Raw genomic sequence first — 6909 nt, 5'->3', positions numbered from 1 at the left:
TCATTGTCAGCAACGACGGACGGCCGGACGGCCGGACGGACGGACGGATATGCAAAAGACCCGTCGCGGCACATTGTGTCGTGTCGTCAGCATGCTAGGGTCGCCGTGGGTACCACAGACCTGCACGAGGCTCCATGATTGTGCAACAGGATCCCTCCTTCCACTAGATACAATTTGCACATCTTCTTTGCGTTAATTCTTTGCTCCCTCTCTCACTCTTTCGCTCTCGCTCTCGCTCCTGCTCCCGCTCTCTCATATTCTTTCTCTTTCCATCCTTCTCCCTCTCTCTCTCTCTCTCTCTCTCTCTCTCTCTCTCTCTCTCTCTCTCTCTCTCTCTCTCTCTCTCTCTCTCTCTCTCTCTCTCTCTCTCTCTCGCTCGCTCTCTTTCTATCTATCTATCTATATCTCTCTAGTTCTCTCTCTACCATCTCTCTCTCTTTCTCTCTCCACCGTCTCTCTCTCTCTCTCTCTCTCTCTCTCTCTCTCTCTCTCTCTCTCTCTCTCTCTCTCTCTCTCTCTCTCTCTCTCTCTCTCTCTCTCTCTCTCTCTCTCTCTCTCTCTCTCTCTCTTTCTCTCTCCACCGTCTCTCTCTCTCTTTCTCTCTCTCTCTCTCTCTCTCTCTCTCTCTCTCTCTCTCTCTCTCTCTCTCTCTCTCTCTCTCTCTCTCTCTCTCTCTCTCTCTCTCTCTCTCTCTCTCTCTCTCTCCCCCCTTCTTCCCTTTCTCTCTTCTCTTTCTTTGTATCTGTCTCTATCTATTCTTTTCTCTCTCTTTCTCCCTCCCTCCTCCCTCCTTCTCTCTCTTATATACAAGTGAAAATCAACCGTAAGAACTCAAAAATAATAATACACTGGCCGAACAATCTAGCCCTTGGACCCCTCCTTTATGGGGGTAGGGGTGGATATCAGTGGGGGGAGGGGGTCAGGAAGGGGAAGGGGGGGACAGTTGGGGGAATGGGGGCATGAGGGGGAACTCGTAACAACATGTGAATTAAGAATGTATCGCTGGCAATGAAAGTAATTGAAATGTTTGAGGATTGTCGGAACACAACAGTATCGTAAACACTACCCACCATCGCCGCTACTAGTACCTATACCTAGGAGGATCTGATGGTGTAGTGATGGGACCACTCAAGTGGTGGCCTGCAAGTCACAGTTCGAATCCTTCCCAATACAGAATGTTTTCTTTGTATCTTTCTAAGAGTCCCAAGTGAAAGAAATTAGTCCAGAAGCCGGAATAGGTATTAAGGACAACATTGATTCAACCTAGTTAGGTTTCAATCTCTGGCGTAGAGCAATGGCTCCCAAACTATCTTACCTGACGCCCCCTTTTTGCTTCCAGTAGACCCGCACGCCCCCACTCCCTATTTTGTTCATGTGAAACGATTCTTGCATTTATTTCTTAGCATTGTTCAGGAAAACAGATTTCTGTTTGCATTAAATTTTAATAATGAAAGCCGCTCAAACAAATAATAGTACATTCCAGAGACATTTTTCTAAGTAACTAAAAACGGATCATTTGGTTCAAAGGGAGCGAAAAAAAAAAAGTTTGAACATTAGCAAATTGGCAAAATTGACTTGCAATTTTAAGACTAGATCATTTGAAAACATGGCATATAATATTCGGAAAGACTCATGAGACTAAGGCACAATTTATGAAATAATTTAGTGAGATGGATGCTGCTGCTTCTTCCTCACAAGATTAGAAATTCTAGGATTGAAGTATTGGGAGTTTGTGACGCGTCCCTCAGTGGCGTCAGTGTTGTTGGTATCGGTGACGTGTCCAAAACGTGTAAGGAGAAACTAGCTTAGTAGAAAATGGGTTGGAGTGACTGCTATAATTATACTTTGCATGTATGTAATGGCAGATATTTGTTCTTTGAATGATTTTATTATTCTAATTAAACAAATCTTTTTGAGCAGATGACTTCACGCCCCCCTTGTATCCTCCTCACGCCTCTCTAGGGGGGCGCGCCCCCTAGTTTGGGAACCACTGGCGTAGAGGGTCTTGTAGTCAGAAGGCCCAGTAGTCAGAAAGCCATCCAGTCAATAGGCCCGCTAGTCAAAAATTTGGTGAAAGATGTTGTTGCCAAACAAAAGATTTGCTGAGAAAAATGTTCAGAGTCTGAGCCCTAGAGCTCTAGAAATATAGGAGAAAGCGTAGTTGAGCACGTTGAGATTCCAAGCAGAATATGGATGGTCTCTGACTTCATTGAACCACTTTCTATATATAAATAGAAATTATTAGCTTATTGTATACCCTGAACGCCATTTGAATTATAAGATATACTTCATCGTGGTAACCAATACGTAAATTAGTAAAGAGAGGAGGGTGGTTCTCTGTCGAGTTGTTTGCTCCACCCAGATAAACATCGCTATACACACTACTATCCATCCACGTACTATCACTCTCATACACCCTACCCATTCCCCCACCAACAACAACCACCACCAGCGCTGCCCCACGGTAAGCCAGTCATTATAATTTCTTTTGCGTCGCTCCGTGACATCCAGGTGTCGATAATATCCTGACGCCATCTGATGGATGAACGCCGTCGGAGGTGGTCGTCGTTCAGAAGCCCTCCCTTCGTTACCGTAACACATTGTACAGCTTTTGTTGTACCTGTCGCCAAACGATTCTATTCAGCTTAATGGTTAACCGCGACTATACAGGTCTGGTTAGCTGAGTTGGTTGGAGGTTCTGTGGTCACTTGTGTCTGCCTACCAGTCTATCTGTCTATATCTCAGTCTGTTTCTATCTCTCAGTCTGTCTGCCTGTCTGTCTATCTAACTATCTGCCTCTGCTAGTCAGTCTGTCTGTCTGTCTGTCTGTCTGTCTGTCTGTCTGTCTGTCTGTCTGTCTGTCTGTCTGTCTGTCTGTCTGTCTGTCTGTCTGTCTACAAAATATAAAGAATTACTGTCGGGTTAATGCCGGCCAGAATGAAACAAAAATCATGTCCCAAATCGCAGCGAGAGGACCAAGACACGTTTCACATGATCATCACTTCAATTAGCCAATGTTGCGATCTCATTCGGAATCGACCCTGGTCCTTTTGAACCGTGGAGTGGTTGTTTGTAAAAGACGGCAGGCCAGTTTTATTTTGGTCCAGGAAATAGAATTTTCCTGACTCAATTATTAACAAAAAAGGACATCACAAAGACCAAGAACGCCGAGCAGAACTACATCAAACCCTGTAATTCGACCCTCATTTTTATTCCGGCTGGTACCAAAGGGTTTTATTCAACTGAGGAAGACTTCTGTAGATATCACAGAATCAAACCTATCTTGAATATTCCTTTCGGTATCTCCAGTATATTCAACGCTTCTGTGTATTCTGGCTGATGCCATATGACTTTATTCAGCTGACTGAAACCCATATAGGCCTCGAAGGGTTTTATTTGCTGGAACGGTACGACGCAGCTGAATAGAATGGCCTGGAATTAGCCAAGATGAAATTGTAAGTACTCCTCCGTATCAATCAATTTAATTTCCCGGTTTTCTCTACCTGGAGAACCGCGGCCCCTAAGAAACCGGTCACAGTCACCAGTTCAGCCCGTAAGTCACTTAGTGAAGAGATTTTGCGCTTCTTTCTGGAAAGAGTGAGTGTAAAGCAGTGTAGTATAGTGTTCTGGGTCTTCTGTGTTTTGAATGCATCTGCGGCAAGTGGATGTTGTCAGGTCGATCCTATGTTGGTACTCTTTTGATGTAGTGTTGTGACCTGAACGTAGACGTGCCAGTATAATTCTTGCTTGTATTGGGAGTGATTTCTGTACAGGGTTAATTCCAAGGGGTGTTTGGTGAAATGACGTCTTACAGTCTACAGTGAAGTGTTTGCCTGATGATCTAAATATGCATGTGTCTTTTGTATAGACATATTGTAGGATACTGGATGTAGGTTATTACAGACGTATGAGTGGATTGCTGCTGGATTTGTTTTGTATGCTGTGTTCAATGAGCTCTCTTTATGTGGCATAGTGGCAGGAGTGGAAATTTTCGAGGACAACTGTGTGCCTGTCAATCTCAGGTGCAGATTAATAAGAAAGATTTTTATTTCTGTGTGTAGATGTTCAATTAGTGGTTTTACGCATTGAGTTATTATTCTGAGTGTTTTGTTTTGTTTTCATAACTGTTGGTATAGCTTGTCGATGCATAGTTAAGCTCAATTTTCATGAGTTGTTTGAACAGTAATAAGTGTTTCTTTCTGCTGTCCAAGTCCTATACCTGCATTCGTTCTCAGCATGATATATACATATATATATATATATATATATATATATATATATATATATATATATATATATATATATATATACATATATTTATGTATATTTATTTATTTATACATATATATATGTACATGTATATATATATATATATATATATATATATATATATATATATATATATATATATATATTCACTTTGAGGTCTTTAATGTGTGGAGCGAAGGTCATGTGTGTAAGGCCAAGTAACTAAGCTTTTTTGTCCAGTGAGATAGGTTGACCATTTCCTCTGAACAAGTGAATGTTTTAAAATTCATGGTAGTTAGGGACAAGTAGCACCAATAAGGATTTCTGAGAGGATGTTTTGTGTCAGCTAGAATTCTATCTTGAGGTAAATTTGTATGTTTTTTTTTTTCTCATAATATGTAGTTGCAGTGATGGGCTATTATTACCATCGAAATTGTATCCCACAACTGAATAATATCGTTTAAATCTAGCCAGAATAAAAAGGAAAATATTCCTCGGTACGAAATGAACTAGTCACTAAAACAATCGTACTAAATGAATACTATAGTCTATTGAGTTTCTCTGTTGATTGCAGTACTTACTGGGTCGCCAATAACCAGCGCTTCTATCCATAGGGGACAGTTTGGCGCCGTAAAGTTTGAGTGATAGAGATGGTCAAGAAAAAAAAATGAAGGGTAGCGTAAAGGTAGAATAGCTAAAAAAAATACTCAGTCTCTCTCTCTCTCTCTCTCCTCTCTCTCTCTCTCTCTCTCTCTCTCTCTCTCTCTCTCTCTCTCTCTCTCTCTCTCTCTCTCTCTCTCTCTCTCTCTCTCTCTCTCTCTCTCTGTGTGTGTGTGTAACCAACCCCCCTGGGGTTACAAATCACAATCTTCAGTTTCACTTTATTTACACAGTTCACGCACAGTTCTGTACACTATGATACACAGGGCACGTCAGACACCGACGGCTCCTGGATCTCTGCACTCTGTATTTGTGGGAGGAAGTGCTGAGTCTCTAAAATTCTGAGGTGCTCTTTAGTCACCTTGAAAACAATTTTAATAGGAAAATCCGGCCCTTTACATGGTTGTTGTTAGTTCATAAATTATTTCTTATATCCCTTTTTATAGTGTATAATATATCCAGGGGGCAAGGGTTGATTACTACTGTGTTGTCGTGTGTTATTCGGAATTGGCGATTGACCGCATTTATGTGTGCGTTCGTATGTCTGTGTGTGTATCTTGGTTCCGAGTGCTCGATAAGTGCTGGGTCAGCTTGTCAGAGCGGATGGTCTGGCGACAGAATGTCTGGGTGATGATTGTGACACCGCTCACATGATTTATGGGAATGGTGATGTGGTTATAGTGATATATACATCTCTCTCTCTCTCTCTCTCTCTCTCTCTCTCCTCTCTCTCTCTCTCTCTCTCTCTCTCTCTCTTTCTCTCTCTCTCTCTCTCTCCATTTCTTTCTCACTTTCGCTCTCTCTCTCTCTCCAATAAACTCTTAGTAAACTCACAACACGGCTTCCGTTCAAAGCTCTCTACAGAAACAGCTCTCCTGAAAGTTACCGATACTCTTTTCCATAACATTGACAACAAACAAATCTCCCTCCTTATTCTTCTTGATCTATCTAAAGCTTTTGACAGCGTACATCACGATACTTTGCTTAGGAAATGTGTGGAAGTTAGTATAGACCCTACTTGGATAGATAATTATTTATCTAATAGATTGCAAGCAGTTCGTTTAGGAAAAGTCACATCAAATTTACAAAGCATAAACTTTGGTGTCCCACAAGGGTCTATCCTGGGACCAATTTTATTCTCTATTTATGTAAACGATCTCTCCAAATCACTTCCTAACACTTTAGTTTTTCAATACGCTGACGATACGCAAATCATAATGACAGGAAATATTGAAGGCTTAGACGAGTTGATAAGAAAAGCTGAAAATATACTGCTAAGGGTTAAAACCTATTTCCAAATTAACGGACTGCTATTAAACGAAAAGAAAACTCAATGTATGTTTGTAGGTTCTAGGCAGTATATATCAAGAATACCAGAAGACACGATCATAAATTTTAACGGCTCAGTCATTAAACCTGTAAAAGTAGTTAAGAATCTGGGGGTGTATATGGACCAATATTTGTCTTTCGATAGTCACATAGATCATATACATAAGAAAGTCACGGGGATACTTATGTACCTCACACGAATAAAGGATTGTCTTGATTATGAAACGCGAGTTATGGTAATTGACGCACTGGTACTCAGCATAATAAATTATTGCTCAAATGTATGGGGCTCAGCTAATAAAACCCAGATTGAAAGAGTACAAAAATTACAAAACTTTGCTGCTAGAGTTGCTGTAGGGGGAATAGGTAAATACGACCACGTCTCACCCGCGATTAAACGTTTGAATTGGCTCAAAATAGAAAATAAGTGTTCATTTGATATATGTATGTTTATATTTAAAATATTAAAAAAGAGATTCCCCGAATGGTTGTATAGAAATATCTTCGACATCAGTATAACAAGAGATAGGCCATCAAGGCAAAGACAGAATCTCTATGTTCATCGGGTTAATACTGAAATAGGCACAAGAATGATACCTGTAAGAGGGCCTAAGACATGGAATAAACTCCCTATCGCTATTAGAGACATAACATCAATAAATGTGTTCAAAG

Source organism: Oratosquilla oratoria, chromosome 2 (assembly GCF_046742065.1).
Source record: "Oratosquilla oratoria isolate Oo_2021 chromosome 2, ASM4674206v1, whole genome shotgun sequence".
NCBI lineage: Eukaryota > Metazoa > Arthropoda > Malacostraca > Stomatopoda > Squillidae > Oratosquilla > Oratosquilla oratoria.
The sequence above is the reverse complement of the archived record's forward strand: the minus strand, read 5'-3'. Positions refer to the sequence as shown.